Source organism: Pristis pectinata, chromosome 17 (assembly GCF_009764475.1).
Source record: "Pristis pectinata isolate sPriPec2 chromosome 17, sPriPec2.1.pri, whole genome shotgun sequence".
NCBI lineage: Eukaryota > Metazoa > Chordata > Chondrichthyes > Rhinopristiformes > Pristidae > Pristis > Pristis pectinata.
In genome coordinates, this window is record NC_067421.1 from 31,021,783 (window position 1) to 31,034,110 (window position 12,328).

The 12,328-nt window shown below is 40.1% G+C and overlaps 1 protein-coding gene across 3 annotated transcripts in view; it reads right to left on the bottom strand.

Moving 5' to 3' along the window:
• Positions 1 to 12,328, bottom strand: part of LOC127579399 (uncharacterized) — a 208,216-nt gene that overhangs the window by 24,272 nt on the left and 171,616 nt on the right. The gene's annotated exons all lie outside the window — the stretch shown is intronic.

Here is a 12,328-nt window from a genome sequence, read left to right on the forward strand (position 1 = left end):
TCTGGCAGACTCCACCGAAACAACACACCCAGTACTTTTCTCCCCAGTCAGATGTACAAATGGTTCCTAAGTTTCACATCCATCATTTCAGGATGAGGTCATTCTAGGCTGTTATGCAGGTCATATCAATGTACTTTGGAGGCATAAGATATTCACGACATGGATACCTTGCACTGTTTCCTTGGGCAACATGCACACTCACAGTGTCTGGTTCCAGCACATCTCTAACCATCATTATAACAATAAATCTTTTCAAATTGCCGGGCATAAGTGTTTGATGTTACAACAAGCTAAAATTACATTGCCCATTACCACTTGTGAACGTAGACTTTCAAAACATCTCATTTTCAGTGAAATCAGAGTGCAGGGACCAGGCACTCTGCCAGGAGTGTATCATAGTAGTCAACTCTGACAGAAGCAAAGGCCTGGATGAGGATTTCAGCAGTGATTGAGAGCAGACTGGACAGAATCACCTGATCTCACGGAGGTGGAAGTTGATGGTCTTGGTGATGGTGTGAATACATGGTCAAGAGTCAGTCTTAGGACCAACTATCTCACCAAGTTTGCAAACAACTTGTCTTTCAAACAGCCACTTTTAGGAGACCCACTCTGTGGGGACTACAGTAGCTTTGTTTTCAGTAGGTCTGTACCTTGTTCAAGAACTAGTTTTAAATGCATGAGTAAGAAATATACAAAAAAAATTAAAAGATCCTTGTGATCTCTGCGGTGCAGTGAGCCATCACCCAGTTCCTAAGGGAGGAAATCAAATCAAGCTCAGAGTAAAGACATGAAAGAAATCAGGAACAACCTCCAGCCAATGTTTGATCCATTTGGCATTAATCAGCCACCTTAAGCATCAGGCTAATGTGGAATATGGAATGTACTGGAGATAGCAATAAAAGGTAATGCCCTCTTTACACTTGATGGCATCAAACGGTTCCTGAAATGCTTGTGTTTTGATTCAAAGTGCTAACTTTTATATTCAAGATTAGCACAAAAATCCATCTTAAATTTCCAAGTTGCTAAAAATTAGGATGATTAATTCTTAATATGCACAGGTCACTTGAGAGCTTGTGGCCTTGAGATTATGTTTCAATTTACTGTTAACAATTCCCAACGTTTAACATAATTGCTGTAGCTGCTTCTGGAAATTACCTGAGAAACTTTGGTCACCCAGCATCAGTCAACATAAAACTGTGAAAAGCTAAAACTCATTTGTTCTTTTCACAGACACTAATCTATCGGCATTGAGTGATCTGTAGATGCCATTAAGTGTTTGCAGCATGTTCTGCTGTGGTTTCTGGTTTAAACATTTATAATTTCTGACTTTTGCTGATGGCAGTTTCAGGGCCTATTTTACAACATTAAAGGTGCCATTGCTGATTTGCAGCGAAAGATTCACAATCAGACTACTTGGCTTTTAAGGTGTTGAGGTATTTTAATTCATTAGGCAGGCAGAGGTTGGTCTGAGCTTTTCAGAATTGAGCTCAAACTAAAATATGGAGATAAAAAAATCTTAACATTCCTTTCAGAAAAATGGTCCAAAATCTCCTTTGCAGCAGTATCTTATTTTGCCCATTAAGATTGCTTCACTATGGTCATAAAGATTGAAATCAACTTGCAGTGAACAAGGTGAATCAATGACTCTCTTGACTGAAAAAGGTACAAATGTTTCTCAGGGCCTTGATGCAAGAAAGCAAACAGATCCCAAAACAGAGAATGTGTTGTGAGCCACAGATTCACTAAACAGTGAATCACCCCAATCAAAGCTCTGGTTTCCATTTTAGAGGATTGTTTAATTGGCTTGGAAGTAAGCTTGGATTTATTAGTGGAGACACAAGAGACTGAAAGGGCTGTAATCTGGAGCACAAAACAAGCTGCTAGAGGAACTCAGTGGGTCAAACGGCATCTGTGGAGAGAAGGAAATTGTCAATGTTTCATGTCAAGACTTTGAGTCCTTAGGTTGAGTCTCAGCCCCAAACATTGACAATTCCCTTGCCTCCACAGATCTGCTTGACCCCATGAATTCCTCCAGCAGTTTGTTCTTAGCTCTAGACTTATTAATTCTGAAATATGCCACTTCTTCCTTTACTAATAATGCTCATGGTCGTGTTGCAGTTAGCGTAATGCTTTACAGCGCCAGTGACCCGGGTTCAATTCCAGCTGCTGTCTGTGAGGAGTTTGTACGTTCTCCCCGTATCTGCGTGGGTTTTTTCCGGGTGCTCTGGTTTCCTCTCACATTCCAAAGACATACAAGTTAGGAAGTCCTGGGCATGCTATGTTGGCACCGGAAGCGTGGCGACACTTGTGGGCTGCCCCCAGAACACTCTACGCAAAGGATGCATTTCACTGTGTATTTCGACGTACGTGTGACTAATAAAGATATCTTATCTTAGCTTAACATAGAAAAGGCTCTACATCAGGATTAGCATCATTTTAGGAATGACAACACAGCCAAATGAAGAGCATAAATGTTCCTATTAGTAACTTATACAATAATGAAATCTATTTTCGGGGATTTGCTGGAGAAGCACTTGCATAGCACCAGTTTAAACATCAGCAGAGGTTTACAGAAAGAAATACTTCTATTAATATTATTTCTTGATGAACATCAGTCATAGAACATAGACATAGAACAGTACAGCACAGGAACCAGGCCTTTCAGCCTATGATGTTGTGCTGAAGTAACTAAATTAGTAATTAAAAGCCTACTAAACAAGTCCATCTGTCTCCACTCTCTGCACGTTCATGTGCCTAAGAGCCTCTTAAATGCCTCTGTCGTATTTGCCTCCACTACCACCCCTGGCAGCGCATTCCAGGGGTGGTAGTGGAGGCAAAAAAACTTGTCCTGCACATCTCCTTTGAATTTACCCCATCTCACCTTGAGTGCATGCCCTCTAGTATTAGACATTTCGACCCTGGGAGAAGGATACCAGCTGTCTACTCTCTGCCTCTCATAATTCTCTATCAGGTCTCCCCTCAGCTTCCGCCACTCCAGAGAAAACAACCCAAGTTTGCTCAGCCTCTCTTGCAGCACATGCCCTCTAATCCAGGCAGCCTCCTGATAAACCTTTTCTGCACCCTCTCCAAAGCCTCCACATCCTTCCTATAATGGGGCGACCAAAACTGAATACAATACTCCAGAAATGAATGCAAACTCCAGTCCTGTGCAGCCAGTGAAGCATTTTGTAAGTGTAGTCACTGTTGTAATATCAGCAACAAAGCAGCCATTTTTTTTAACCTCAGAACATTCCCACAGACAATGTGATAATGAGATAATTTTTTAACGGTCAAATACTATCCACAACAAATAAGCCTGACAATGGAATAAATAAAGTAAAATTGGAGAACTTCCACTGTAGTTTATTTGGAATTTTAGAAAACTTTCAACAAAGCTTCAAAAGAATTCAAATATGGACTATTTAAAAAGATGATAAAGAAACAAGGAACTGAGTAGTGAGAGACATTGTGCAGTGGGGAGGAAGGAGGTGCTCTGTGGACTCCTGCCAGGGTCAATTCTCAAACCTTGGTTATCTCCACTGTTCATGAATTACTTGAATATTAATATTACTTTGGACAGGTTACTGCCGAAACTCATTGGGAGCAAAATACAGGAAGTGTGAAATGCAGGCATTTAATCTGTCAATGTTTTGCTTTAGATGCCTGTGCTTTGTTAGTTTCCTTCATGAAATTTTGTTGAGAAGGTTTTCCAAAGACTACTAAAATTCCAAATGAATCTGTTCTGAAAGTCAAGGTTTCTTGTTCAAAACATAAAGGTCTGCCAGCATCTGTACAGAGAGAACAAGTGGCGTTTCATGCACTCTCTTACTGAATTAAGAGATGATGTTAAGACAGCACATAAATAGAAGAAAAAGGGAAGAGGTGGTAAAACAGCAGGACAAACACTACCACTTATCTGCAACTCTGACTTAGAAATCATCTGAGTCAACTAATGGAAAACAGCAATAAAACAAACAAAAGGAACAAAAAAATAGCTAAAGGGCTGGTGCATTGAAAAAAAGACAAAAACAAACTGCTGGAGGAACTCAGCGGGCCAGGCAGCATCTATGGAGGGAAATGGAGAGTCGACATTTCAGGTCAAGACCCTTCATCTGGACTGGATGTAATCTGACAGCGTACATTAAGATATCCAGAGGATTTGTTCACCACTTTCACACTGGGAAATTGATGGGTTCAAATAGGCTTCCTGAAATACACCCAGAGTAGATGGAAACTATAGCCAGGTGTGGTTTTATATGGGATTGCATTGGAGTTGGTCAAATCTGGAAGATAACAAAGGCACAGATGAGGACCTCAACAACACTTGAGCTGGGACAGAACGGAATCGGAGAAAGTGATAAAGGGTTCAACGTTTGGTGGTTTCAATAAATGTGGTCAAACATCCAGCTGCACAGGATTCAGTACCCATTCATGATTAGGGTTCAGGGAGGTAAGCAGCTACACATGCTGACTAGGATGTGGCTGGGGATGGTTCTTTCAGTTATGGGGGGAGATTGGATAGTTTCCTTTTGAAAGCCCTATTTCCACCATCTCTATAGGTAGCAAGCTCAAGATCTCATTTTCTGATGACCTGTGGTCCAGCCCCTCCTGGCCAAATATTAAGCATCCTCTATAAGGACAAGGAACAGGCAGACACCCTTTAAAGTCAAGGTAGCTTGAAATGATGACCGAAACCAGGAGTCACTGTGTCAGACTCTGTAATCAGTCTTCAGCACTCCAGGTCAATGTTGATCACCAAGGAGTATGCCAGACTCATTAATGAGATCCAAAGGAGCAGACTAATCATTTACAGCTTGGCTCCATTTAACCTTGAAAGTCAATTTTTCAATGTGTAGGATGATTCTTTGAGGGCAAGGCACAAGCAACTTACCGATGCTCTCTGATGGCAGACCATGTGGTTTTAGTTGGTTGATTTACATCCAGATCCTTGCACACATCTGGCCCCTAATCTGTGGGCGATTAGGTGATCGAAACCAGGACAGCATTTGGTGCTATAATACAGGCCTTAGGGTGATTCTATGCTTACAAGGGCAGGAAAAAAAAAATCAACTTAGATTCTAGTTGCCAAGTTCTGTCCAGCAACCGTGCTGAAAAGTACACGTGTGGGTGCTGAATGACGGCAGAATTGTACTGGGCCTCCTTGTGGTACCTTACCCTGAGGGTCAGTCTTCCCAGGAATATACAGTGTTAATTCCTGATCATTCTGTGGTCATAGAATTGTCTAAGCAAAGCCCCCAGAGAAGTAGGTGCAGCTGATATGCATGAAAATTAGATATATTGGAACATTTTACTATATTAAAGACATGACACAGATGAAAAATGACACAAAATGAATAAAAGCTAATTGAGCGGAAAGGAGAGGTGTTAAATGCGGATACCGTAGGGGGACAGCTCCCACTCCCAATGATCTTTAGCAGGAATACTTATGAACAGCAAGTATCATCTCATTAAATTCACATGGACTCAGAGCTGCTTGCTTCATTAGCAGACTTCCTCCTCCAAAACAAGGGGACATCCATGGGACAGAACACACCAATGGACATCAAAAAAACTTAATCATTGCCCAATGCATGCAAATAACTGAGTGCAACAAGCTCTGTGCATTTATTAAATTGAATTAAATCTCAATAACTAGGTTGGCTGAAAGAAAAAGCTTTTGCTGATTTTTAAGCAGATTTGCATCAATGACTCACAACTTCTTATAACAATCTTGTAATACTTCATTTGCATAAACTTAAGTTCACTTCAACTCAGAATATAAACTATTGGACAAAAAGTGGGCACAATTACATAATTTTACCACTGATGCACAGCAGCTTATGGTTTACATCAACAATGTCACTGTACTATAAATCAGAACCCAACCTAATTCTGGAGTGAAACTCTTACATGGATCAGTTGAATATTGAGGAAAGCATAAAAACATTATGGTATTAAAACAAACCTGAAAAATTCTTTGGGGGTGTGGAACATGGAGTGGAGGTGGAAGGTCTCTGTTATATTCTCTAACATCACTTGCACTGTGTAAACACTTATCATGAGACTTAGCGGAGGACCTGTCCACATATGGGTCTTCACGAATAGCAAACTGCTAGAGTCTCTTAGCCATAGTCAAAATGCAAGTCAAAGGCACCTGGGACTTTAAAAAACACATGTAGTACACTAATCCATAAGATGACAGATAACTGAACAAGTTGGAATATTTATTGCACAGAATTCCAAGCAATTATAACATTTGTGACCCAATAATCCACCTGTTTCTAGCTCAATGTGACCTCTCATGACTCCCACTGTCTCTAAAAGTCAAAATTGCTCATCTGATCTCCAGTACAACATTTTCTCCTACTAAATATTAAGATAGAAGCTATCATCTTCAGTCCTAATCATAAATTCCATTTGCTTGGCACTAACACCCATTCATTCTTCTCCCCATTGAACATTTGCTCACAGTCTTGGTTTTCTTTGCCTTGAAACCATTGCTTGGTTTATTTTCCATGATTACATCTCAGATAAATGAGGGTGGTTGCAGAATGATTCAGAAATCAGAATCAGGTTTATCATCACTTACTTAATTGTCGTGAAATTTGTTGTTTTGCAGCAGCAGTGCAGTACACAGACATAAAATTACTATAAATTACAAAATAAATAAAGAGAGTTAAAAAAGGAATAACAAAGTAGTGTTCATGGGCCATTCAGAAATCTGATGGCAGAGGGGAAGAAGCTGTTCCTGAACGGTGGAGTGTGGGTCTTCAGGCTCCTTTACCTCCTCCCCAATGGTAGTACATAGAAGAGAGACTTTCTCTGATTTTCAGGTGATCATACACTGAGATCTAATTGACAACAACGTCGTCAGCCAATGATCCCAAGACTATCAATGAAGCCTTTCTGAACCATCTTTATTTCCATAATTTCAACCTCTGTATCATCACCTGACTTGACATTGATTGTTCAGTCATTATCACTAATAAGCTGATTATCTGGTCTTCATCAATGATCATGAATTGGTTGTACTTCCTATATTGGTTCAAATTCCTATCTACTGAATTGGCCACAATGTGCTTGGGGCATCCTGAAACAGATGTGAAAGGCCTCATATTAATGCTAATTTTATCCCTATCCCTACTCATACTGAAACTTTCAACAGTCCTTTACTACCCCTAGGCCTGACCTTTTTGAGGCAGTGCTAGTCAACCACCATAGTCAACCAAGTCAACCACCATAGTCAACCACCAATCACCCATCTCCACCTCTCCCCAACCCACAATCAACTTGAAGACGTTCAAAATTCTGCTACCCTTGTCCCAATCTTCAAGAACTCACATTCACCCCATTGGCAACAGCTCAATTTTAAAATTCATATTCTGGTTTTCAAAACCATCCATTGCCTCAACCCTCTGTATCTCTGTACTTTTCTCCAGCCTCACAACCCTCTGAAATGTCTGCTGACCTCCAACACAGGATTCTCTGGATTTAATTGTTCTACCTCTGGGACCTGTGCCTTCAGACACTAAACTCTGGAGTTCTCTTCTGCTTCTCTAAGATACAACTTAAAATTTTCTTTTCAGGCCAAGCTTTTCATCATCCTTATGTTGCCATGTGTCAGATTTCATCTGATGAAATTCCTGTGAAGTGCCTTGGGATGTTTTGTACTGTTAGAGGTGCCGTTGAATATAAACTGTTGTTAATCACTGTTTATTTGCATCAGTCTCAAATTAAGATATCAATATGGATCCAATGCTTGGAACTAATTTCACTGTAAACTCTATTCTCCATTAAGTATTCTTTCCTATAACACTGGCTACACTGAAAATTGAGGATATTCTTGCAAAACGAGAGAGATACTTTACATAATGTCCTTTTTTTTGCTTAATAAAAGGGTAATAACAAATTGGTTGGATGAAAGGTACCTTGCAATGTAAGTAACAATCAAGATAAGGGAAGACAAAATTGCAAATGCAACACCTTTCTTCAAAGGGAGAACAATAATCCAAAAAAATTTGAGCAAAAAAGTATTACTTTAGCTGCTGGTGAACTGTAGAGGCCTGTAATACAGAATAAAGAAAACTTATGTGACTCAGAATCATTATGCACAGGTTTATAAATAATAACCAGGTTTTACCAGATTTCCAGAATTCTTTGAAGACGACACAACAGAGATAAAGAAAATGAAGTCTGGGAAGTTACAAAATATTTCTTTACACAGAAGCAGTCAGAATGTTGAATTCCTTTTAAAGCAGAAACGATAAATCCCAGAATAACAGATTTTGTTTGGCATCCAAAAGACGCAAGGGAAGGGTAAGTAAGATGGGGTTCAGTGATTCATACAGAGTAAAGTAGCAGTGCAAGTGAGCATAGACAGTAACATTCTCTGACACTTATTTCTGGGTAATAACGATAACACTTTAGGAAAATTACAAGAGGCATATTCCCTCTTTGACATTTGTAATGCAGTTTGGCACAAGGTCAGCTGATGTCAGGGCACAGATACACTCGTAATCTAAATATCACATTGGAAAGGCAATTTGTTATATCTCAGCAAGAATATTTTGTACACTTCTTTAGCCCAGAGGAAATATAAATCAGTAAATTTTATTGCTTGTAGATCAGTCCATGTTGAGTGGAATAGTTATCCACATTTGGTTCTTTTATTAATATCATTCTTCATCTATTTTTGTAACTTTCCTACGAAGATTCAGGTGCAAATCACCCAAATCATATTAAAGGCATAATTTAACAGAACATATTTACTCAGAGCTTCTGTTGGAATATGATAATTCTAAATACGTGAGTGAGAGATTTATTAAGTGGAAAAGCTTTTCCTCATTATCTGAATGACTGCATTCTCCATGTACACTATCTGTTCCATTCTTTTCACATTTACTTTTTTTTGTGGAATTTGGTTCAAAATATTGCACAGATACATTTTGGTTCATCCATACCTAAACTTCCATTTCAGTTCCTCTTGTGAATCAAACCTGTCATTTCTTTAAGGGTAGATGGAACACAAGGATAGCTACATCCCTATATCTCACTTAATTGTTTCAATGATGTCAGAAAACCACCTAAAGTAGCATCTCTCAGGTTGAGGTTGTCCTTTATCATGACTCAAACTATCCTAACTCCAGCACTGTTGGGATGTTTCATCAATCGTGCGACCATGTATAGATTTCCTATTTCCTATGATACCAAGTGGGGAAGGTTGTGGAGTTGCACACGGCCCACCACATCCATGTTGAGTTATTTTGTCCATCTACACTAATCCCCTTTGCTCACATTAGGACCGTTTTTCCTTCTAAGGTTCACAATGCATGGAGATAATGACTTTCGGAAAGCAAATCTAAAGTTTAATACTTTGGTGACAACTTTAAGAACGATTTGTATTAGAGGTGCAGAGGTGCAGTCACATTATCAATGGACAAACAAAATGGTATTTGGCTTTAGTAGCAGTTGCCCTTGGCATTTTAATAAAACTGCTCTACAGTTAACACCCAGGTTTCCACCCAAATGCTTTTTTGACTATGACACAACTGTGTGCCATCTTGCACGTAAGAGAGTCAATTTGTTAATAGTTTTAAAAATAATAATTAATTATTAGAGCGAAGCAAGGAGGAGAAAGAATTCACTGAGCAGCTGGTCTTAGTGCCACGACTGGCCAGAGCTGGTCATTGAGATATGGAGAGGCTTGGAAATAGGGTGATGTGGAAAGCTGAACAGAATTAACTAGAATCTAAGCTCTCCCTGTTGGAAACGACAACTTCTATCCCTTCATTGTCCAGAACCACTTATCAGTTCTGAGAAGACATCTGGTATGCTTAACACAGACAATGCTTGACCACCACCAAACTGATTGTTTTCCCTCTAAACTTAAATTAATTTAATGAAATTAGTACAACCTCAGTATAATGCACCTTGCTATATTGTGGTTTTGTTTATACAATGGGTATTATCATGTGCCCCAAGACAGAAATTAGGTTAATGTCAGATTCACTTACAAAACAGGTAGCTTATATTGTGGGTATTTAAGTTGTACCCAACACCCACACTATATCAATGTTGCTTTGTAAATGGTTATGGCTTACATTCCATAACTAGCACATGGGTTTGTGTTTTCAAGTTCAACCATCACAATTTACCACAAACGATATCTGGTAAACCTGAAGGCACAGAAGGTCTTGCTATTGATACTCAATTTTATTTATTTTCAGATCAATATTCTCCATCTTTTGGCATAAGAAAATTTAACTGTCAGTATGCTTCCTGGGTCAGTACCACAGTGTTTACAAAATTAGACCAGAAGACCATACAACATAGGAGCAGAATTAGGCCATTCGGCCCATCGAGTCTGCTCCACCATTCGATAATGGCTGATTTATTTTTCCCTCTCAACCCCATTCTCCTGCCTTCTCCCCGTAACTTTAACACCCTAACTAATCAAGAACCTATCAACCTCCACTTCAAATATACCCAATGACTTGGCCTCCACAGCCGTCTGTGGCAAAGAATTCCACAGATTCACCACCCTCTGGCTAAATAAATTCCTCTCTTCTCTGTTCTAAAGGGACATCCTTCTATTCTGAGGCTGTGCTCTCTGGTCCTAGACTCTCCCACTGCTGGAAACATCCCCTGCATGTCCACTCTATACAGGCTTTTCAATATTCGGTAGGTTTCAATGAGATCCCCCTCATCCTTCTAAACTCCAGCGAGTACAGGCCCGGAGCCATCAAATGTGCCTCATACATTAACCCTTTCATTCCCAGGATCATTCTTGTAAACCTTCTCTCGACCCTCTCCAACGCCAGTACATCCTTCCTTAGATATGGGGCCCAAAACTGATCACAATACTCCAAATTTGCTCTGACCAACACCTTATAAAGCCTCAGCATTATATCCTTGCTTTTATATTCTAGTCCTCTCAAAATGAATGCTAAATTGCATTTGCCTTCCTTACTACTGACTCAACCTGCAAGTTAACCTGTAGGGAATCCTGCACTAGGACTCCCAAGTCCCTTTGCACCTCCAATTTCTGAATTTGCTCCCCTAATTCTCTTACAAAATAGTCTACACCTTTATTCCTTCTACCAAAGTGCATGACCATACATTTCCCTACACTGTATTCCATCTGCCACTTCTTTGCCCATTCTTCCAACCTGTCCAAGTCCTTCTGCAGACTCCCTGCTTCCTCAACACTACCTGCCCCTCCACCTATCTTTGTATCATCCGCAAACTTGGCCACAAAGTCATCAATTCCTTCATTAACATATAACGTGAAAAGTAGCGGACCCAACACCAACCCCTGCAGAACACCACTAGTCACCGGCAGCCAACCAGAAAAGACCCCCTTTATTCCCACTCTTTGCCTTCTGCCAGTCAGCCAATCTTCTATCCATGCTAGTACCTTTCCTGTAATACCATGGGTTCCTATCTTGTTTAGCAGCCTCGTGTGCAGCACCTTGTCAAAGGCCTTCTGAAAATCCAAGTAAATAATATCCACTGACTCTCCTTTGTCTATCCCGCTTGTTACTTCCTCAAAGAATTCCAACAAATTTGTCAGGCAAGATCTCCCCTTAAGGAAACCATGCTGAGTTTGGCCTATTTTATCATGAGCTTCCAAGTACCCCGAAATCTCATCCTTAATAATGGACTCTAACATCTTACCAACCACTGAAGTCAGGCTAACTGGCCTATAATTTCCTGTCTCTTGCCTCCCTCCCTTCTTAAAGAGTTGAGTGACATTTTTGATTTTCCAGTCCTCCGGAACCATTCCTAACTCTAGTGATTCTTGAATGATCACTACTAGTGGCTCCTTCAGCTACCTCTTTCAGAACCCTGGGGTGTAGACCATCCAGTCCAGGTGACTTATCTACTTTCAGACCTTTCAGTTTCCTAAGCAGCTTCGGCTCAGTAATAGTGACTACACTCACTTCTGCGTGCCCCCCCCCCCCCCCACCAACTCTCTCGAATTTCTGGCACATTGCCGGTGTCCTCCACAGTGAAAACTGACGCAAAATACTTATTCAGTTCATCCGCCATTTCTTTGTTGCCCATTACTACTTCTCCTAGGTCATTTTCCAGCAGTCCGATGTCCATTCTTGCCTCTCTTTTACTCTTTATATATCTGAAAAAAACCTTTGGATTCCTCTTTTATATTATTGGCTAGCTTACCTTCATATTTCATCTTTTCTCCCCTTATTGCTTTTTTAGTTGCTTTCTGTTGGGATTTTAAAGGCTTCCCAATCCTCAAGTTTCCCATTAATTTTTGTAATATTGCTTGCCCTCTTTTTTGCTTTTATGCTGTCTTTGACTTCCC